The 24,688-nt window shown below is 38.8% G+C and overlaps 1 protein-coding gene across 2 annotated transcripts in view; it reads right to left on the bottom strand.

Annotated features, from left to right (window-relative positions):
* Nucleotides 1-24,688, bottom strand: part of ITPR2 (inositol 1,4,5-trisphosphate receptor type 2) — a 604,865-nt gene that overhangs the window by 547,906 nt on the left and 32,271 nt on the right. The gene's annotated exons all lie outside the window — the stretch shown is intronic.

Below are 24,688 nucleotides of genomic sequence, written 5' to 3'. Positions count from 1 at the left end.
GTGATGACACAATAGGATGAAAAGTGCTCATCCTGTGTTCAACTATGGCCCAGCCAGGTGGGGGTTTGGACCTCCTTCGCTACACCAGCAAACACAGATGAGTACCCACCTCATGGTATTGTCAGGAGGACTCACTAACTTCATTGCTGTAACGTACCTAGCACAGTTTCTAGCATAGAGTAGGCCCTTAAATATTAAGCGTTTAAGATAATAACATTTGGGACTTCACCTGCCCTATTCCTATCTTCCTCGAGAAGGATGCCTGACACTTGGTGATGAGTACTCAATAAATTTACTCAAATGAATAGAGTACCTTTCTAGTTACAAAAACTTGCCCCTATTAAAATATCCATGAAAAGGCAATTTTGAGGACAATTCCCAGAAAAGCTGAATCTCTGGTCTGAGAGCCAGGAGACATGAATCTCTGTGTCAGGGTAATATTTAACTACCAAAAGACTCACTGATAGTCATTTTCTCCATTGACTAAATAATGAGAGCCATTAGGGTTTTCTCCAGAATACTGTGAGAATGCACATGAGTTAGTCCAAATTTATGAGCTCATTTAAAGAACGATGCCCCAGTTGGAACTTTGTTAAAAAGCACACATTAACCCCAAGACAAAAGTAAACCCCATTCACTAGTATGCATTAACCCCAGCATAAAGTAACCCCAATTCATGATCAACAGTCCCCTTGACCTAGAATAATTAACCAAATCAAGACGAAACTTTTGGTTCCTGGTTTATCTGTTTACAAAAGCAGACACTTCCTAAATCACTGGATTTCTCTATAAGATCCAATTTCCACCAAACAAAATAATAATTTGATCAAGCATATAGTTTTTTGTTTGATTTTTTTTTTAGTATACTTCATTCATACTGGTTTGCTAAAATGTGGTTTTACAAGAGCTGCCAAGCACGCAAGAAATTCCTTTTAAGAGTCTTCAAAATTGTTTTCTTAGAAACAGGAAGTCACAATGGGTCGAGAGAAAGCAAACCCAAACCTCCACAAAATCCAACTTCAGGCTGTAACACTGAATGTGCAAGGCTCAGAGTCCTAAGGATGTCACAATATTATATTTAAATCTAAAAAAATGCTGTGAGGGAAACTCCAGGTTTTCTAACTAGTTAAGTTGTGGGGGAAGGGGAGGGTAGGATGAATTGGGAGGGGAACACTGACATGTACACACCGCCATGTGTAAACAGAGAGCCAGTGGGAAGCAGCTATCCAGCACAGGGAGCTCAGCTCAGTGCTCTGTGACAACGGGGGCGGGAAGGGGGGTGGATGTGTGATGGGGGGAGGCGTGGGAGGGAAGCTGAAGAGAGAGGGGTTATCTGTATACTGATTCATGCTGATATACAGTAGAAATCAATATAACATCATAACAACATAACAATTACCCTCCAATTTTAAAAAAAAAGTTAAGAATGCAAAGCTCAATAATAAAAAAAAAAAAAGCATATAGTCTAATTCAGAGACTTCATGGCAAACAGAAGGGAAAAAGTGGACACAGTTTATTTTCTTGGGCTCCAAAATCACTGCAGATGGTGACTGCAGTCATGAAATTAAAAGATGCTTGCTCCTTGGAAGGAACGCTACGACAATCAAGACAGCACATTAAAAAACAGAGACATCACTTTGCTGTCAAAGGTCTGTATAGTCAAAGCTTATGGTGTTTCCAGTAGTTATGTACAGATGTGAGAGTTAGACCATAAAGAAGACTGAGGGCCAAAGAATTGATGCTTTCAAATTTGGAGAAGACTCTTGAGAATCCCTTGGACCAGTCAATCCTAAAGGACGTCAACCCTGAATATTCACTGGGAGGCCTGAAGCTGAAGCTCTACTCTGGCCACCTGATGAGAACATCCAACTCACTGGAAAAGAACCTGATGCTGAGAAAGACTGAAGGCAAAAGGAGAAAGGGACAGCAGAGGATGGTGGCACTGGAGAGGAGATATAGTTGGATGACATTACTGACTCAATGGATATGAACATGAACATGAACATGAACAAGTCCAGGAGATGGTAGAGGACAGGGGAAGCCTGGCATGCTGTGGCCCATGGGTTCTCAAAGACTCGGACGTGACTTAGCAACTGAACAATAACAACTCATCTAGAGCACAAAAAATATGTATTAAAAGTGGCATTGATATTTTACTTAGTCTTTGTGTCTGCCATTCCCACAGAAATACAGGCTCCCCTAGAATCACCCAAGGAGTCTCCACCTGCATGACAGCTTGCCATCAAGAGGAATGGGAAAAAACTAAAGCCATCAGTCAGGTCACAGTGCATTTACATAAATATTTATGCCTATCCTCAATAGCCCAGATAAAAACACTAGTAATTAAGAGTGACTTCAGTTCGAAGAATTTGTCCTATTCCTTACAAACCAAAGTCTGTGAAATTACAAAGACAGTCATCTCATCATACAGACTGAATGAGCTGGAACTGAGTTTAGAGAGAATGGAAGAAAGGGAAGGTTATGATGAAATGGGTGGATAAAGAAGCAAGTGTGAATTTTATAACAGTGTGAAACAAGTGTGAATTTTACAACAGTGTGAATGTTATAAAAACATATATGATCACAGATGTTAAATGTTAAAGATGACTTTACTGAACAACTTCTATAATATCTCCAAGAGCCTCTTCTTGAATACCCTCAGGGCCAGAGTATTCACCACTTACCATCTTCCCACTCTGTTTTATAGTCTTTTTCCATCACAGAACTTACATTTTCTAACTACTTGCTTATTAGTCTGAACTTTCAATAAATTGTAACTTCATGAAGTCAGAAACTGAATCCATCTAGTTTACCATTATATCCTTGGCACCCATTAGAATGAGTTATAGTGGCCACTAAGTAAATATTTGTTAAATGAATAAATGAAAAACAATGAGACTGGCTTTCCCAAATAACTTTCCCTTTTTGGTCTCAGTTCTTTCTTTTGGACTAAGTTTTCTTTTTCTAGGATGAACAAGTCTATTTCTCTCTAGTTCTCCCTCATATAGATATTTACCAAGGAGCTCAACATCCTTTCACGCATCCAAGTGTTCAGTTCAGTTCAGTCCAGTCGCTCAGTAGCGTCCGACTCTTTGCGGCCCCATGAATCGCAGCATGCCAGGCCTCCCTGTCCATCACCAACTCCTGGAGTTCACTCAGACTCATGTTCATCGAGTCCGTGATGTCATCCAGCCATCTCATCCTCGGTCGTCTCCTTCTCCTCCTGCCCCCAATCCCTCCCAGCATCAGAGTCTTTTCCAATGAGTCAACTCTTCGCATGAAGTGGCCAAAGTACTGGAGTTTCAGCTTTAGCATCAGTCCTTCCAAAGAAATCCCAGGGCTGATCTCCTTCTGAATGGACTGGTTGGATCTCCTTGCAGTCCAAGGGTTAACACACCCATAAATGTGATCCCAGAGACTATTCACATGAAACCAGGTGCATCTCCAACGAGTGCAGGGGTCACAGGTCTCTCACCTCCTTCTTTCTGACACTAAGCTTACAGTTATGCTACCTAAGATTACATCAGCTTCCATGGAAGTCAAGCCCACTCCTGACACTCATTATAGCTGAACAATTTCAGGTGTTTTCACGTGTACTACTGATAAACCAGGCTTTCCCATCCACCACTGGAGCAGTCAACTTTTATAACTTACAAACAAGGATTTACAATTGAATAGGTACAAATATAAAGATCAACCTTTGGCCAATGAGCAGAAAATCATCTGAAAGCCATCTATACCCTCTTGAAGTCATTTAAATACCTTCTCATGATTACTTCCCATTTTTCTCACTCATAAACAGTGTTTCCCGAATCTGGCTCATTGGCTGAATCATATATACATGAGGTAATAATAATAATACCTTTCTTTGGTTCCTATCTACCAAACAGAAATTTCTGAGGATACAGTCTAAGAATCTATATGTTTTAAACACTTTCCAATCTTTCTTGACTGGATTAGTAGCACCTATACTCCCACAGTACCTGAGGCTGTCCTCTATAAGAGAACTTCTCACACTCCATCCAGTTGTCTTTTACGTGCGTATTTTACTAGCACTACAAATTGTAAGTTGCAGGAGAGTCAGCACATTTCAGTTCTGCATGCATGCATGCATGCTAAGTCACTTCAGTCATGTCCAACTCTTTGCAACCCTATGGACTGTAGTCTGCCAGGCTCCTCTGTCCATGGGATTCTCCAGGCAAGAATACTGGTGTGGTTGCCATGCCCTCTTCCAGAGGATCTTCCCAACCCAAGGATCGAACCCACATCTCTTATGTCTCCTTCATTGGCAGGTGGGTTCTTTACCACTAGTGTCACCTGGGAAGCTCTCACCATAACATGTGAGAGCATATTATGCCCAAATCTAAATGTTAGGCCTCAAACATGCAAGATGTTAAGTATTAACTGAGTGAATGACTGAGTCACTTTTTGAACAACTGCTGCTGCTGCTGCTGCTGCTGCTAAGTCGCTTCAGTCGTGTCCGACTCTGTGTGATCCCATAGACGGCAGCCCACCAGGCTCCCCTGTCCCTGGGATTTTCCAGGCAAGAACACTGGAGTGGGTTGCCATTTCCTTCTCCAATGCATGAAAGTGAAAAGTAAAAAGGAAGGCGCTCAGTCCTATCCGACTCTTAGTGAACAACTGAATAAATCAATAATGTTATTTTTGGTATTAATAGATCACAAAATCAATAAAAATAACTGGCAGTAACAAATGGTTAACTAACAGTAGATGGAAGACAGAGTGACATATCTCAGAAAGTTATCAAAAATGTCAAATCCTGATAAGGACCTAAACAGCCTGCTCTAAATAAAAGTATCTCATATAGAACCTTTCAACTTCAATCTGTCAGTACAGTTTTTAAAGGGATGTATTAATCTCCCCCTGTTTGAATCAGCAAGTAGACCAAATGGGCAATTATAGCCACAGCCAAAAATTCTCAATCTGTCACTGAAACTCAGCTAACATAAAACCTGTTATCCTTCATACCTATCTTCTCTTCATAAGGTCATAACTGTAAATTATTTGTTTACTGTAATTAACAAGAAAAAAATCATTCAACAATTAGACCTTCCAAGGTATCTATAAGGAGATTTCATTAGCTACTTTGAATGATTTTATACATAAATATGAATCAAAAATATACATGAATCAAATTTTAACTGGACAGATATGCCCCCTAGAGAAATCTTGTAAATTTTGTGCATCTGAACACATGTGTTAATACAAGAGTTTTTGAGGCAACACTTCATGATAGCAAACACTGGAAAAACTCAAATGTCCATCAGTAATAGTAATGTGAATAAATATACCATTACAAGTGTGTAATTTCAAGCAAAAGAGAACTAATTTAAAAGGTGAATAAACTGCAATTACATGCAACAACACTCAAATACATGAAATTGAGCTAAAAACAAGTAAGTCTCAAATGTTATATAATTCCATTTATACAGAAGGCATAGGTAGGCAAAATTAAATAGCATATATTTTAGGAATACACATGGAGTGTAAATAAATTATTATATAAAAATACATGGCTTTCCAATTTTTAAGTAGACTTCCAAAAAAAAGCAAATTACTCTGTTGGTCTTCCGTCCCTTATTACTCCACCAATTGTAAAGAAACTGCCACAAAATAGGTAAAATATAATATGTTAGTCATATGTTTTTCCTCATGAAGCCATAACTGATATTTCTACCTTTGAAATATCATAATTTTTAAAGTGTGTTATCTTCCTTATATTTGCCTACCACACATATGCAATCCTTGTGCAATTAGGTGATATAGTTTATTTCTAATACAATGGTTTTGAGGCACATTTAAAGAAAATGAATTTGAGGGGAGAGAGAAGAAGGGGAATCCACAGTAGGTGTCATTAAAAACTATTAGTAAGAAAGAGAGCTAATATTGTGACCAGGTTCATAAGAATGATGGAATTACCTTTCCAGGACTGTCAGGACTCTGTCACAAACCATTTTACCCTTCAGTTCAGTTCAGTTCAGTCGCTCAGTCATGTCCGACTCTCTGCGACCCCATGAATTGCAGCACACCAGGCCTCCCTGTCCATCACCATCTCCCGGAGTTCACTCAAAACTCACATCCATCAAGTCGGTGATGCTTAACTGGGAGTTAAGAGTTTTACCCTGATGGCCATATGAATTTCTCCTCTAGCTGCAATTTTCTGACTTTTAGCAAAACTGCCCCTCTACCCCACACAGCCCCACCACCCGCCATCGGTCAACCCTGGCACATCACCCTCCCTTACTGTCACTTAGAAGTAGTAGTAGAGGAGAAGAAACATATGTTGAGCTCAAATCCCTGGTCTGCCACTTTACAGCTGTGTTTATGCTAGCCACTTAACCTCTCTCTGCCTCATTTTCTAAATGGGGCAGCTGTGATCTCACAAATTCCTTCTATTTCTGTGGTTTCTCATTTCTCTGATTCTATTTCGTAATCAAAGTTGGCTTTGGTATCACCTTTCAGTAGCAAATTCTGATTTTATCTTTTTAAATATAAACTTATTTTAATTGGAGGCTAATTACGATATTGTATTGGTTAAAATATTGTATATATTGTAGTTTGAACGTTTAACTGTTCAGAATAAATTGCTTGAAGTTTATTTATTATTTTATCATACCAAGCAAAGTACTAGTGTGTGATCTTTGTTCCATTCATTCACCACAGTCTTAGAAGGCAGTGTTTTAGCATCTTAAAGTCTTGCCATTTAGTATCGGGGACATTTTTTTACTGACCAATACTCAAGTTGCCTAAGTAAAAAGCCAAACTCCAGGCCTGTAGAGCCAACTTGATTCACTGGAAAAGATCCTAATGCTGGGAAAGATTGAGACAGGAGGAGAAGGGGGTAACAAAGGAGGAGATGGTTGGATGGCATCACCGACTCAATGGACATGAGTTTGAACAAACTCTGGGAGATGGAGAAGGACAGGGAAGCCTGGCACACTGCCGTCTGTGGCGTCACAAAGAATCGGACATGACCTAGCAACTCAGCAACAACAAGGCCTGTATATTCTTGTTTGTAAGCCAACTACTGTGTCTCATGATTCAGAGTAACTTAACATGAAATACTAAGTTCTACAAATGTCTAGTTCCATACCTTAGATCTGAGAAGTCCTGTGGATACACCTCTGCATAACACCATAAACAATTCTAATCACACAAAAAGGGAAGTAATTTCATTGTTAAACTTTCTGCCAAAGAGTGTTCTAACTTGTAAATGTAAAACAGATGCAGCATAGAAAATTCACTCATGGCCTGGACTCATATTTTGCCTATGTTGACAAGTAGAATTAAATTCCCTTTTGCCACTGGAAATGTGAGATTTTTAAAAGTTAAATCAATAAAGTTGAACATTATTTTCTCTTATTAGGTTTCCTATTTCAATAATATATTTTTACTAACACAAATACTTTAAACATTAAAAGTATATTTAATTCCACATGTAAGTTTTTCAACCATGCACAGGTTTGTTGCTGCTAATATTTCTAAAATTGGTTCCTTCCAAAGTTGAAATTGTGCTTACTCTTACATATTTCAAATGTTTCCAGTTGTTCTTCCATGAAAGATAAAATTAATCTAAACCACATATAAATTATAGCATAAACACTAAATTATCAAACAATACTACATAGAAATCCCCAAAAATACTGAGTGAATCCTTACATTTAAATTTTTTGATCAGCACTATCATCTATGCCAAATGACCTAAAGACCTTTAAACAAAATGCATATCCTGAGGACTACAAAGGCAATGCTGTTGCTCACTCATTAACATTTTTAGAAATCACTGCAAGAAGCCATCATTTAGTGAAACATTTATATTCACAGTATGGATGCTGGTAGAACTGGTGGTAAAAAACTAAAAGAATTACACATTACCTCTCAAAGAGAAACATGTATTACCTAACCATGACTTCAGAAAGGATTTGCCTGTATATTCTGAAAGCTTAAAGTCTTAATCTAGCCAAAGAAAGCAATCATTTTCTTCTCAGATTTTCCTTCTACATCTAATAATTTTCTTTCCTTGATCCTCTCTAGGCTGTCTGCTCAACCTCTTTGAACCCAATACTATTGCAAGCCAGTGTAAGCAGCATTTTATTCCAGCTTGCCCATTACTGTTCTCATGAAAGTCAAAGCATTTACAAAGTGTCTTTCTCAGGATATAAATGGTCATCGATATCAGCAGAGATCAACTGTTTAATGATGGCTAGAAACTGAAAGTGAAGTCGCTCAGTCGTGTCCAACTCTTTGCGACCTGTGGACTTTAGCCCACCAAGCTCCTCCGTCCATGGGATTCTCCAGGCAAGAATACTGGAATGGGTTGCCATTTCCTTCTCCAGGAATGATGGCTAACTAATTCCAGTTCTCAGTCACTATCTGCAGAGAGCTAGAAAATCTTTGGCACTGGTAAAAGTGACAGACTGGGCAAAGCTCAGGTCGAGAACTTTGTTAATACTAGTACTACCATACTGTCCTGGCTATCTGAGTTTTTGCCGCATGTTTGGTACCACCTTAAAGGTGCTACCAGTAAAAAGGCTATAAAATGGGAAACTCATCTAATGACACTCTCTTATTCCAAGAATAGACACCTCCCCTGCCCCAGGTTTCTGCCTGGTTTTGGTCACTCACTCACACTTTCCAATAGTTGTTTACTATTTTCTGTCCAACTCAGCAATTATACTGTAGACTATACTCAAGAAATATGAGTTCGAATATTTCCAAAGTTTCTACTGCAGCAAGCTGCTATTCCATCAGCAAAAACAACAACAAACATACACTTTAATTACCAACTTAAACTATAACTAATATTTACTTTCATTTCAGTTCAGTCGCTCATTCATGTCCAACTCTTTGCGACCCCGTGAACCGCAGCACGCCAGGCCTCCCTGTCCATCACCAACTCCCAGAGTCCACCCAAACCCATGTCCATTGAGTCAGTGATGCCATCCAACCGTCTTATCCTCTGTTGTCCCCTTCTCCTTCTGCCCTCAATCTTTCCCAGCATCAGGGTCTTTTCCAAGGAGTGAGTTCTTCACATCAAGTGGCCAAAGTATTGGAGTTTCAGCTTCAATATCAGTCCTTCCAATGAACACCCAGGACTGATCTTCTTTAGGATGGACTGGTTGGATCTCCTTGCAATCCAAGGGACTCTCAAGAGTCTTCTCCAACACCACAGTTCAAAAGCATCAACTCTTCAGTGCTCAGCCTTTACAGTTCAACTCTCACATCCATACATGACTACTGGAAAAACCACAGCCTTGACTAGACAGACCTTTGTTAACAAAGTAATGTGTCTGCTTTTTAATATGCTGTTTAGATTGGTCATAACTTTCCTTCCAAGGAGTAAGCGGCTTTTAATTTCATGGCTGAAATCACCATCTGCAGTGGTTTTGGAGCCCAAAAAAATAAAGTCAGCCACTGTTTCCCCATCTATTTCCCATGAAGTGATGGGACCAGATGCCATGATCTTAGTTTTCTGAATGTTGAGCCTTAAGCCAACTTTTTCACTCTCCTCTTTCACTTTTATCAAGAGTCTCTTTAGTTCTTCTTCACTTTCTGCCATAAGGGTGGTGCCATCTGCATATCTGAGGTTATTGATATTTCTCCCAGCAATCTTGATTCCAGCTTGTGCTTCCTCCAGCCCAGCGTTTCTCATGATGTACTCTGCATAGAAGTTAAATAAGCAGGGTGACAATATACAGCCTTGACATACTCCTTCTCCTATTTGGAACCAGTCTATTGTTCCATGTCCAGTTCTAACTATTGCTTCCTGAGCTGCATACAGGTTTCTCAAGAGGCAGGTCAGGTGGTCTGGTATTCCCATCTCTTTCAGAACTTTCCACAGTTTATTGAGATCCACACAGTCAAAGGCTTTGGCATAGTCAATAAAGCAGAAATAGATGTTTTTCTGGAACTCTTGCTTTTCAATGATCCAGCAGATGTTGGCAATTTAATTACCAACTTAAACTATAACTATTATAAATATTTACAGACATTAAAGATACTTTTCTTAAATGAAAAAAACAGAAAGAGCCCATCAAAAATGGCCAGACAGACTTGATAAAAATTTCCAGAAACAAAAAATAATTGTTAAACTAAGTAGGTAGGTTTAATATAGAAAATCAAATACAACTAATTAATAACCTAGAAGATAGATCTTAAGAAATCACTCAAAATGAAACAGAGGACAGGAAAGAGAAAAACTATGAAAGAGAGGTTAAGAAACACCAGGGCTTCCCTGGTGACTTACACGTTAAAGAATCTGCCTGAAATGCAGGAGACCTGGGTCCAACCCCTGGCTCAGGAAGATCCTCTGAAGAAGGGAATGGCAACTCACTCCAGTATTCTTGCCTGGAAAATCCCATTGACAGAGGAGCCTGGGGGCTACAGTCCATGAGGTCACAAAGAGTCAGACACAACTGAATGACTAACACCCAAGAAACACAAGGGACGGAATGAGAAAGTATCAATGTATTATATTTAGCATCCGTGGAATAATAGACAAATGGAAGAGAGGCAATATTTGAAGAGATAATGGTTGGAAATTTCCTAAACTAATGAAAGGTATGAATCCACAAATACAGAAAACACAACACATTGCGCTGCTAGTGTCTCAGATTCAATACAAGCCAGAGGATTTTGGAATCACTTCTTTGAATGTAATCATTTAGTTGAAACTGTGTGCCCAGCAAAATTAACTTTTAAGAACAGGGTGATATCAAGTATTTTTAGATAGATAAAAGCTAAACTCTACCACTAACAGATTTTCACTAAAAAACTTTCCAGGATATACTTCAGGTAGAAGGGAAATTATCTTAGTATAAAAATATCAGTTCTAAGAAGACACTGGAAGGAAAAAACTAACCTGTGAATAAATGTAAATAAATATTTTTAGTATAACAGAATAATACTGACTAACATATGACTTTTTAAAAACTACAACATTACATATCAGATATCTGCATATAAGTAAAAAGAGAGTGATCAGAGTTAAATAGTTCCATGGTTCTGAACTGTACAGGAATTAGCTAAATATCAATTAACTTTTTACTTTACTGAGTGTGCATAGCATAATTTTTAAAATACAAAAACGTATTAATATGTAACACAGTGACTTCCCTGGTGCCTCAGACGGTAAAGTGTCTGCCTACAATGTGGGAGACCTGGGTTCGATCCCTGGGTCAGGAAGATCCCCTGGAGAAGGAAATGGCAACACACTCCAGTATTCTTGCCTGGAAAATCCCATGGACGGACGAGCCTAGTTGGCTATTGTCCATGGGGTTGCAAAGAGTCAGACACGACTGAAAGACTTCACAGAGCCAACAGAGAAGGATGAACAGAACAAAAAGAAAAATAAGCAAAAATTCAGTTGATTCAAAAAAGAATTAAGAGAGAAGAAAAATTGGGGAAAACCATGATTAACATAAGGCACAAAGTAAGAAGGTAGAAATGAGTCAATATTAATCATAATAAATTTAATTTTAACATACCACTTCAAAGACAGACTAAAAAAAAAAAAGATGTCCAGACTGAATGAAAAAATCCAACCATATGTTATGTACTAGAATTATACCCAAAACATAAGGACAGAGAAAAGCACATTAAAGAAATACTGATCAAAAGAAAGCTAGAGTAGAAAAATAGACTTCAGAATTTTTTTAAAAAAAGCATTATTCAAAACAAATAAGGTGATTAAATAACAAGAAGTGTTTCAGTTCTCTAAGAATACATAACAATTCTAAATTTTAATGTAACAGCCTCAAATTATGCAAAAAAATTTTAGAATTACAAGGAGAAATTAACAAAGATATTATCACAGTGGCAGATTTCAACATATTTCTCAATTACTGATAGGGCAAGCAGACAAAATGTAGCAAGGATACATGCTTTAAAACCCATAATTGGCAAGCCTGATCTAACGGACATATGTAAAACATGCAACTTCTCACAGAAATATATAAAACAACAAGTGGAGAAAATATTTTCTTTTTGAGAATATACAGAACATTAATGTTCCGCTCTCTCAGATTTACTGATTTACTTCATATGCTGTCTTCTCCCTTCTATCCTCCTAGTATTCCCACCAATAAATAAAATCCACACAGGGGACAGTCGGGAATAAGAAACAGGAATTATGAGCACAGGGCAAAAATGATTGTTAACCAATTAGCATTAATAATGTTACACATAGTGTAATGATTAAGATTTGCAACTCTGGTGTCATCAGACTGCTTGGATTCAAATTCTAACCTTGCCATTTACTGGCTGTGTGACACTAGGAAAGTTATTTAACTTCTTTGAGTCTCAGTTTCCTCATCTGTAAAACGAAGGATTAATAACAAGAACCTAAAGAACCTGTATATTGTCGGGCTGTGTATTGTCACCCTGTTTATTTAACTTATATGCAGAGTACATCATGAGAAATATCGGGCTGTATAAAGCACAGCTGGAATCAAGATTGTCAGGAGAAATATCAATAACCTCAGATATGCAGATGACACTACCCTTATGGCAGAAAGCGAAGAGGAACTGAAGAGCCTCTTGATGAAAGTGAAAGGGGAGAATGAAAAAGTTGGCTTAAAGCTCAACATTCAAAAACACAAACATCATGGCACCCAGTCCTATCACTTCATGGCAAATAGATGGGGAAACAGCGGAAACAGTGACAGACTTTATTTCCTTGGGCTCCAAAATAACTGCAGATGGTGACCACAGCCATGAAATTAAAAGACACTTGCTCCTTGGAAGAAAAGCTATGACCAACTTAGACAGCATATTAAAAAGCAGAGACATTATTCTGTCGACAAGGTCCATCCAGTCAAAGCTATGGTTTTTCCAGTAGTCATGTATGGATGTGAGAGTTGAACCATAAAAAGGCTGAGTGTCGAAAAATTGATGCTTTGGACTGTGGTATTGGAAAAGAGTCTTGAGAGTCCCCTGGACTGCAAGGAGATCCAACCGGTCCATCCTAAAGGAAATTGGTCCTGAACATTCATTGGAAGGACTGATGCTGAAGCTGAAACTCCAATACTTTGGTCATGCGAAGAGCTAACTCATTGGAAAAGACCCTGATGCTGGGAAAGATTGAAGGCAGGAGGAGAAGGGGACAAAAGAGGATGAAATGGTTGGATGGCATCACCAACTCGATGGACATGAGTTTAAGTAAGCTCCAGAAGTTGGTGTTAGACAGCAAAGCCTGGCGTGCTGCAGTCCACGGGGTCACAGAGTTGGACACGACTGAGCAACTGAACTGAACTGACTGAAAGAATCTACCACACTTGTATTATGACACTTATGCAAGCTATTTGCCATATAGAGTTTGCACCTCTAGGAAATGAAAGATCTAGTTAAGAATGCACACTCAGGTAATTATTGTGGAGACACACCCTTCATTTGAGAAGAAAGCAAACAAGATGTTCCTTGAGTCTTCTTAGATTAGGCCTTGCTGAAAAAATGTTTCAACAAAGCAAGACCATCCATGAATAAAGCAGAACCGATGGCTTTACAGAGTTGGGCTGCAACTCATAAAGGCCTCTTCTTGTCTCTGAAATTTCAGAAATCTGTATCTTGCAGAGAATTGGAAAAACAGGTAAGAGATATAAAAGGCAGCAGAAGTACAGGCATACCTGTGTCACTGTGCTTTGCTTTATTGTGTTTTACAGATACTGCTTTCTTTTTTTAAATTGAAAGTGTGTGGCAGTGGTGCATCCAGCAATCTACTGGCATTGTTTTCTTAAGTTTGTTTTTTTTTTTTTTTTAACTGGAGTTTGCTTGCTTTACCATGTTTTTGTTGGTTTCTGCTATACCACAAAGTAAATCAGCTATACACATACAGATACCCTCTCTCTGAACCCAAAGAGCACTGAATAGAGCTCCCTGTGCTAAATAGTAGGTTCTCGTTAGTCATCTATTTTATGCATAACAGTGTATAAATGTAAATAAACATTTACGTCAGTCCCAATCTCCCAATACATCACACCCTCTTTTTACCCCCCTAGTGTCCAGTTGTTTGTTCTCTGTATCTGCTTTGCAAATAGATTCATCTAAGTATATATAGCAGGAAAAAAGTATATACCAGGGCCCTCAACTCTTTTCAGGTTATATGGTTTTCATATCCCTAATATATTGTAACAATATAGCCTAAATTTACAAGGTTTTGACAAATTCTCTTGGTGCATAGTATTTAGCTTAAAACTCCATACTCATCAATCCTCTAGAAGCTTAGGGTCTCCTTCTATGATCCCACCATATTTGATATGCACCCTTTCAAGCTGCTATATATTGTATAATACTTTTAGTTCCATGCCTCTAATAAACACTGAGATCCTTGGGGATTGCAGCAGTATACATTTAATTTTCATATTCTCAATACCTAGCCTAGTGACTGGCATATAGTCAGTACATAGAAATAACTGCTGAATGAATGAACTTACATACTTCAGTGGACCACAAGGATAAGGAAAACAAATCTCAAAAGACAAAACGCGGTTGATAAAGAGGTAGCAGGAAGAAACGATGAATTAAGTATGTAACAGTGATTGAACTGCTCCTCCCGGGCCCATGCCCTCAGCAAAACATAAAGTAACAATCATATATTACAGAAGTAAGTGGCTAAAACAGGCCTCAAAAAATAGCCCAGTCAGTAGGAGCTCCTAGGCAGAACAAACATAATTTATCCAAAAACATTTCTCTCCTTTGAAATCTCCAGAGTACAATGCAACTAGCAATTAGTTTTATAGCTATTAGGACCTGTGTCTTCCCTGTTCTTTTAACTATGCTACCTTCTTCAAAACAAGATGAATATAAGAACCAAATATCATGCTAATCAGGCATAAAAGAGAAATATACCTAGGAGGAAATAGTTGGCAAGAGAAGTTCCCTCACCAGAAAAACCTCTGGGAACCATAAACCATTTTCTCACAATGATTAGCATAAGAAACTAGACTTCTTTTTTCCAGTAAGTTGGAGGGTATAAAAGCTACCGTGTTAAAGCTACAAGCAGATGACTCTGAGTCAACAAGAACTGGGACATTTCTAAGAATTGCCAGAAAAGGGGGAGCTTTAAAAATCCTTCTTAAGAAAAAAAAAAATCACACTCTCACATAGATCCTTCAGAGACATAGCTTCCAACATTTAATTAACAGTGGCTAAATGTGAGTAAATATAGGTTTAAAAAAACAGACATCATTCTAAAGTTACACATATAATTTGTATGGATAGAATCAGTGGACATACCTTCTTTTAAGTCATTCTGTGCACAAAGAAAATAATTCCAAACTTATCTGTGTTACTGTCAAGGGTCTAGTTGTAGCTGAAATGACAGATACATCCTTTTCTGCAGTGTTTTAACTAAAGAGCAGAGACCTGTCTTTCTGGGATACAGTGAAAGCATTCTTACCTGAAAATAGTAAAAGAAACCATATAATCTCTAAACAGAGAGCAAATTGACAGTAAAATCAAAGATAAACAAAAACAGCAGAGAAATCTGATGGCTGAAAAGAGCCACACATGTATGTACTAAATTAAATTTTTTCTCTTGCTTCCAAGTTGGACAAAAAGCTTTTTCCCAATGCCTAGAAGATGTGGTGTTGGAGAATACTCTTGAGAGTCCCTTGGACTGCAGGGAGATCCAACCAGTCCATCCTAAAGGAAATCAGTCCTGAATACTCATTGGAAGGACTGATGCTGAAGCTGAAATTCCAATACTTTGGCCACCTGATGTGAAGAACTGACTCACTGGAAAAGACCATGATGCTGGGAAAGATGGAAGGCGGGAGGAGAAGGGGATGCAGAGGATGAGACAGTTGGATGGCATCACCGACTCAATGGACATGAGTTGGAGTAAACTCCAGGAGTTGGTGATGGACAGGGAGGCCTGGCATGCTGCAGTCCATGGGATCACAAAAGTCGGACATGACTGAGCAACTGAAGTGAACTGAGAAGCAGAAATACTAGTACTCCTAAAGTAGAATTTATAATGAATCCTAGGTAATGAACTTACCTATAAATGGAAGGATGTGTGTGCTCAGTCGCTTTAGTTGTGTCTGACTCTTAGAGATCCCATGGACTATAGCTCACCAGGCTCCTCTGTCCATGGGATTATCCAGGCAAGAATACTGGAGTGAACTGCCATGCCCTCTTCCAGGGGATCTTCTCCACCCGGGATCTAACCTGTGTCTCCTGCATTGCAGGCAGCTTCTTTACCACTGACTACCAGGGAAGACCAAATGGAGGATACTCCTAGTTCTAAACCCTAATCCTTCAGACAGTGATCATCAAAAATAAGGGACATTTCTGGTGGTCTATGGGTTAAGAATCTGCCTGCCCATGCAGGAGACAAGGGTTCGATCCCCGGTCTGGGAAGATCCCACATGCTGCAAGGCAACTAAACATGTGCCACAACTATTGAGCCTGCACTCTAGAGCCTGTGCTCCACAACAAGAAAAGCCACCACGATGAGAAGCCCAAGTACCACAAACAGAGAGTGGGCCCCACTCGCTGCAACTAGAGAAAGGCCATTGTGCAGCAACAAACACTCAGCACTGTCAAAAATAAATAAATACTCATTTAAATTTTTTAATTTAAAAAAACACAAATAAATGTTCCCAAACAGATATATTGGCTCGACTAGATTAGGACAAAAATAGGATAATATAAATTTAACAACACATGTTTCTGGGACTTCTCTGGTGACACAGTGGATAAGAATCCACCTGCCAATGCAGGGGATATGGGTTCAATCCCTGGTCCGGGAAGATCCCACTTGCCAAGGAGCAATTAAGCCCACGAGCCACAACTACTGAGCCTGTGCTTTAGAGCCCAGGAACCGCAAGTACTGAAGCCCTAATTCCTAGAGCCTGTGCTCCACAACAAGAGAAGCCGCCACAAAGAGTAGCTCAAGAACCGCAACAAAGAGTAGCCCCTCTTGGCACAACTAGAGAAAGCCCACATGCAGCAAGAAAGACCCAGCACAGCCAAAAAAAAAAAAAAAAAGAAAGAAAAAAGAAGGTGTTTTTTTTTTTAAAAAAGCCCTTAACAATACATGTTTCTTTTAAGATTCTAATATCACAACTGTACTGATTCCATATAAACATGTGATGTTGGGAAGTTATTTCTCTGGCCTACCTATAAAACTGAGATAACTTAGTACTAACATCATAGAGTTGATCTGAAAAAACAACTGATTTAACAATGCGAAACACCCAGTACAAAGTTAACATTCAATAAAGGATAGCCACCACCATCATCAATGTTATTTATTACATAAATACCCAGCACAAAGTACATTCTCAATAATTATGAGGATTCATCATTTTCATTCCTGTTATTTATTATTAACACATAGTTGTTGAAAAAAGTTCAGCAGTAAGGCAATCACTATAGAAAAAATGAATCAAAATCTCTTCATCAGGAAAGTCATTCATTCCACAAATATTGACTGAGCAGTACGATGTGCCAGGCATTGTTCTAAGAGCAAACAAAACCAACACTCTAGTAGGGAGTAGTAGGAAAGAGACAAATAAGAAACAATAAACACAATAAATCCAGTAATTACATAGTGTGTTAGTCACTCTATCGTGTCTGACTCTTTGCCACCCCATGGACTGTAGCCCACCAGGCTCCTCCACCCATGGGATGTGCTAAGGGATAAATACTACTTTAAAAAGGAAACATAAAACGTGATAGAAGATGTAACGGAGGTAAGGGAGTTATCTAAGAGAACTGCATTCCAGGCAGAGGAAACAGCACAGTGGGGCCATGTTTGCCGTGTTTGAGGACTGACAAGAGGGAAGTGAGTCAGAGAGAAAAAGACAAATAACTCTATATTAACACATATACATGGAATTTAGAAAGATAGTACTGACAATCCTACATGCAGGGTAGCAAAAGAGACACAGACATAAAGAACAGACTTGGACACAGTGGGAGAAGGCAAGGGTGGGACGATTTGAGAGAATAGCAATGAAACAGGTATATCACCATATAAAATAGATGACCAGTGCAAGTTTGATGCGTGAAGCAGGGCATCCAGAGCAGGCGCTCTGGCACAACCCAGAGGGATAGGTTGGGAAGGGAGGTGGGAGGGGGGTTCAGGATGGGGGGGACCCATGTATATGGTGGTTTAGTTGCTAAGTCATGTCCGACTCTTACAACCTCAGACTGCAGCCCACCAGGCTCCTCTATCCATGAGATTTTCCAGGCAATACTGGAGTGGGTTGCCATTTCCTTCTCTGGGGGATCTTCCCAGCCCAGGGACTGAACCCTGGTCTCCTGCACTGCAAGCAGATTCTTTATCAACTGAGCTACCAGGGAAGTTGATTCATGTTGATGTACGGCAAAAAGCATCACAATATCGTAAAGTCATTATTCCCCAATTAAAATAAATAATTTTTTTAAATAAATAATTTTTTTTAATCTAAGTTTCAAAAGTCAGCATTGCATCAAGGATTTAATAGTCTCCTGCTCAGCACGGGTCCACAATGAACCAAACAGAAAATTCAGAACATTATGCATTTCAAAATTAAACTGTCTTAACTTATCAAAATATATCTCAAGATTTTCAATGCATTTGAACCCTCCTCAGTGGGTTATTCTCAAACTTGCATGATAAGTATAGAAAGAAAACATTCCTCTTGTCTTTAAAAAAATATATATATGCATCATTAGAAAATCATTGTTGAATGAAATATACATCAAAGAAAGAACAGTGAAATTATAATTGAAATATATAGCAGAGTGTTTCAAACAACACCCACATATTCTAAAGTATTTCCTTTCCCACCAGAGCCAACCTGCACTGGTTCCGTGTATGAGCCCTGCTAAGCACAGGGTGTTCAGCCCATGCTGATGCCCTACAAGAGTCATTACAAGGCCAATAAGTCAAAGCTCGAACATGTACAGAAAATCCAAATCACTGTGCCTGCAATCTGAAGACAGAAGCTCTCTCTGATTTATAACAGGTTTCACAAGATTACTATGCTCACTTAGTTAACGCTGGCATTTATTCTCTTAATTCTCAAAAATTCTGCAAGAAAGACAGAAGTTATTCCATTGAGGACATTAAGTGTGTTTGGTGATATCATCCAGAAAACCAGTTGTTCAGAACAAGAACAGCTTCCTAGGAAGAGGAGACTACGTGACTTGAGGAGAGGATCTAAATATTTTATTCTCTGTTCCTTACAGCCTTTGATTGAGGTGCTATTATTTGAGGTACTTTCTAGGCTTTTAGGGTTTAAGGCAACCACTTTTTGGGCTTCCCTAGTGGCTCAGCAGTAAAGAATTCGCCTGCCAATGCAGGAGACGCAGGTTTGATCCCGGACGCATTGACATCCCAAGACCATATCAACCTGAAATGAACTATATACGGAAGGTGCCTCAGACATATGTTACTTCTTATTCTGCTCCTTAACCTTTTAGAAGCTTCCATTTTCCACTTAAAACTCTTAACAGAGCATAGTTAAGAACCAAGAAGACCTCTCAGCCACCCAAGGAAGGATAAGAGGCCTAGGCTGACCCCTCTTGTCACATCCTCCCAGACACAGTGCTTCATCCAGAGGACAGTATACAACCCCAGCAGGGCCAAAGCACCTTTACAGAAGCAGATATGAACAATGAATGGGAAAGGAAGCAGTCCTAATCTCCTTCTAGGATCAAGAATTGTGAGGAAAAGTGTAGGTCTAACGTTGTCAGGAATCATTTTTCCCCACGATGGGTGGAAAAAGTGCCAGAGCAGAAAGCCCAAAAGGAGGGAAAAAATGAAGCAAAAGACAAAATCCCAGTCTCATCAACTGAACCCTTGGTTCCAACTGTACCTGAAGCGAGACCTCCTCATGCACTTCTCAGGAATGCAAGCCAAAAAGTCTTTGTTTTATTTAACCAGATTGGGTCTCTAGTCCTTGCAAAAGAAGTTAATGTACCCATGAAGGGCCCAGAGCTAGTAAAGAACTGGTAAAGTATTGAGTATAAGCAACCAGAAAATCCAGAGTAGCCATGTAATCACAAACAACATACATTGATTTTGTCTCTGACTCATTCATTCAACAAACATTCATTGAGGGCTGACTGTGGAGGCATCATACTAGGCACAAGGTAAACAGCAGAGTATAAAACAGACCAAACCCAGAGCTTACATCTTAATATAAGCACCATAATTACATACTAATACAAGTGCTCCCAAGCTTAGGTCCACAGAGTGGGTTTTAGGGAGCATTGAACACCCTCAATATATGTAAAATTTTATGTCTGTGTATATTCATGGCAAGTTGAACCATAGTTCTCTCAGTCTCAAAAGGGAACATAGCCTCCCCCAGGCCCCAGCCAAAAGATTTAGAAAAACTCTTGGAACAAAAGCATACCTTAGGATCAAGAAGTCTTAAGTTCTCACGGAAATTCTCCTATCATAATGTTAGCATAGTTTTGTTCAAAGAAGACACACTCTATTCAACAGGGATTTTACATAAGTATCATTCTCCTTGAACATCTATTAGGAAGCTAACTCCTTTCATACTTTATTTTTCTACGGAAATAAAACTAACAGCTAATAAGTGGTTGTTGTTTAGTCACAAGTCGTGTCCAACTCTTCTGATAACCCATGAACTGTAGCCCACCAGGCTCCTCTGTTCACAGGATTTCCCAGGCAACAATACCAGAGTGGGTTACCATTTCCTTCTCCAGCGGATCTTCTAGACTCCGGGATCAAACCCGCGTCTCCTGCATTGACAGGCGAATTCTTTACTGCTGAGCCACTAGGGAAGCCCAAAAAGTGGTTGCCTTAAACCCTAAAAGCCTAGAAAGTACCTCAAATAATAGCACCTCAATCAAAGGCTGTAAGGAACAGAGAATAAAATATTTAGATCCTCTCCTCAAGTCACGTAGTCTCCTCTTCCTAGGAAGCTGTTCTTGGCCAACAAATAGCTCAATAACATTTTTAAAACTGATGGGATGCAAAGGAATTACACATATTTTTTTAAAAGGAAAATTCCATCCCCACACCCACACCCATCCACATTAAGTTTTGAAGGGCCCAGTTTACAAATACTGCTATTATTAACAACCAATTTTTTTCTTCTCCTTAGCAACTTAATTTGTGTCTGGAAGTTTCCATGCTGTAATTCAATACAACTAAAGAGCAATCAAGTTGAAACAAGCGAAAGTCAAAGGGGAAATTACCATTATAGAAGTTTCTCTTGAAGTTATATGCCTCATCTTTAGAATTTTAAGCGAGAGGAAAATTAACTGTACAAAGACAAACTCAAGAAAGGTACCATCTTCTGCATTCTCCCCTTCATGAGAATGGATGTGGATATTCTGCCCTACTTTCTAACTCCCTTCTATATACAGGTTATTTATGCTTCACACTTGCATTTCCTGGACCCAAAAGAAAAGCAACTTCCTTTCACCTGCAAAATGGTTTCCTTCTAAATTGATACCTGATCAGATTCATATCTGGTTAAAAAAAAACAAAAAACAGGAACCAAGGTCACTGCTTACCCTTATTCCAAAAATAAAAAGATCTTTGGAGATGTTTAAACACCAGCTGATGCATCACAATTATTTTCTCATCAAAACTGTCTCTAAGAATGTGTTCTGGTGGTTTTTGCTTTGGCTATTCCTACTTCTAAGTAACCAAAAGCAGATTCTTTTTCAAGACAAAATAACTCATTTCTCAACTTTCTGCCATCCTATGGAGGGAAACTGAAGACCAGGTAATCAAAGGTAAACAATGAGTTTTTTTATTCCGCCCAAATAATTCACTGATTCATATTCATGAGGGATCCACTACCTTCACCCTTCTCTAAAAATGTCTGGACAGAAGTTAAGTTTCACTAGCCTTTTTCACTGAATTCACAGGAAGTAGCAACTGGCCTACCAACACTCACACGCTCTTTCTCATCCTAGGTTTTCCACATAATTGTTACGACTTTGGAATCTCACAAACTGATATTCTGAATAACTTAAAGGAGTAATTATGCCTCCTAATTCTAGATTTGCAGTCTCTAAATAAAAATTACATTTCCTCATTCAGCACAGTAGACATATAAATAACAACCATCTATGAAAAGATATAATTTCTCTAAGATATAATTTTTAACACCATACATTTAGGGAGTAGACTTAATAAGACCAGCCAAGTTTACTTATGGGTGGTATAAAAGATGTCTCCCTAGGGACAGCAACATTTGACATTTCGGTTAAGATTTTCTCAGTTTCCTCAAGATGCTATGACTGTCTTGCCCCGGTGGAGAGGTAAGAGAAAAACAATGTCACCAGCAGTCATTTTGCCCCATGAAAAAAACCAGCTACAGTCTTTAGGTAACTCACGCTCTCCTTAGTCTTCTCTGTCTTTCTCATGTTTTCTCTTTTATAATGTCAAGCTTTAAACAGATTTTTTTTAATTTTGTTGAATTACAGTTGATTCACAGTGTTGTGTTAGTTTCTTCTGTATAGCAAGGTGACACTTTTATGTATATATATATATGCACAAAAATATTCTTTATCATAATTTTTTCCATTATGGTTTGTCACAAGATACTGAATATAGTTCCCTGTGCTATGACATGAAGTGAACATCGCTCAGTCATGTCCGACTCTTTGTGACCCCATAGACTATACAGTCCATGGAATTTCCAGGCCAGAATACTGGAGTGGGTAGCTGTTCCCTTCTCCAGGGGATCTTCCCCAACCCAGGGATCAAATCCAAGGATCGAAACCAGGTCTCCCACATTGCAGGTGGATTCTTTACCAGCTGACCCACAAAGGAAGCCCAAGAATACTGGAGTGGGTAGCCTATCCCTTCTCCAGTGGATCTTCCTGATCCAGGAATTGAAATGGGGTCTCCAGCACCGCAGGCAGATTCTTTACCAACTGAGCTACCACGGAAGCCCCTTCCCTGTACTATATAGTAGGACAACTATTTTATAGAAGATGGATAAACAACAAGCTTTAAAAAGATATTTAAAAAATAATAATAAATAATAATAAATAATTTAAAATTTAAAAATTTTTTAAAAAATAAAAAAGATAAAAAATAAAAAGATATTAAGTAACGTTTATTCAAAATGTTTTTAAATTGCCTTTTAGAGCAACTGTTTTTAGGGCCCAGTCATCTTGCCAAACTGATGGTTTCAAACCAAACTTCTAATCAAGAAGAAAAAGATAAACATCCATGATTACCCCATCTTATTGGACATCCTCTAAGAAACAAATGTAGGCTTCATAACATACTCAATTTCTTCCACAAACCAATACAACTTTCAGCTTTTTATTAAAGTTTTTCACTTCGCACATTAAGTCACAATACTGTTCACAACAACAAATTACATGGGAAAAATACATCCGTCAAGAGACAAAATTCTGCAACTGTGCGTTGGTTCTAGCTTAGACACCAAGGGCTTCGTCACTGGAGGGTCTCATCCATGCAGATGCTGACAACTGCTGCCAGGAGAAGAAATGGCTTCCTAGGTGGTGCAGTGGTAAAGAATATGCCTGCCAATGCAGGAGACCCAGGAGATGGAGGTGCAATCCCTTGGTTGGGAAGATCCCCTGGAGGAGGAAATGGCAACCCACTCCAGTATCCTTGTGGAAAATTCACAGACAGAGGAATCTGGCGGGCTACAGCCCATGGAGTCACAAAGAGTTGGACATGACTGAGTACATACATACATACATACACACACACACACATATAAAGAGTAAAAATCCTTCACCATGGCATTTGGCCCTTGCTTTTGTCCTGTCTGAAGAAAGTCTATGAAAAAGGCACGTAATTCACTGTGGACAAGATTTACTATTACCAATAGAATCACCACATGCCTTTTCTAGTTTCCTCTCTCAAAGTAATTCTATGCATAGTCCCTAGAGTAAAGGATTGCCCAAAATCCTTATAGCTTTTCCCCTGGAGAGTCCTATTTTTCAGGGCTAAATTAGCGAAATGACGTATCTTCAGCTACCTGCTGAACTCAACATTCTAAACTACTGAATTCTCTCTGAATGTAAAAAAGTTATACAGTAGGAACTCACTGCTTCCCCACTGTCCACCCTTTCTAATTCTTCCCTATCCTCAGCGCAGCACCACAGGGATGTTCCGTCCTCCCTTGTGTTCACAAACTAATCAAAAGCCTCTTCCCAGACTGTCGAAAATCTAAATTCCAAGAACTTGGCAGTACAGGGGCTGTTACTGAGCCAGACTCATAAGTATTCCATCCATGGCCTAAAGAATTGTTAAGTAGCTAAAGTTTTCTCTAAAGAGCCTGGAATTTAAAAACAGGAAAAGAAAGGATGTGATAGGAAATGCTTTATTTTCCTTCATTTAACGTTACATTTCCTTTAATTTATGAATATCTTGATTTAAACACGTAACTGTGTTTACTATTTTATCCTTTAAGCTTCCCTAAACACTGCAATTTTAAGAAACAGCTTCACTAGATTTCTTTCTAACAATCAACAAATCTTAAGCTTATGTCTCATCTCTTATGTTTCAAGGTTTAAAAAACAAGTAATCTGGTAGGTTACCTTAATGACACGCCAAATGTCATGACTGATCTGTTGAATTGTAATCAGATGATATTTGGAGTATAGTTTTAAAACCACTGCCTAAAACAAGGTATTTAATGATGTACACAACTAAACATAAATTATTTCTATTTTCCAAATATATTTATCAATAAATACA

Source organism: Ovis aries, chromosome 3, assembly GCF_016772045.2.
Source record: "Ovis aries strain OAR_USU_Benz2616 breed Rambouillet chromosome 3, ARS-UI_Ramb_v3.0, whole genome shotgun sequence".
Classification (NCBI taxonomy): Eukaryota; Metazoa; Chordata; class Mammalia; order Artiodactyla; family Bovidae; genus Ovis; species Ovis aries.
This window is presented reverse-complemented; position numbering and strand designations above follow the sequence as displayed.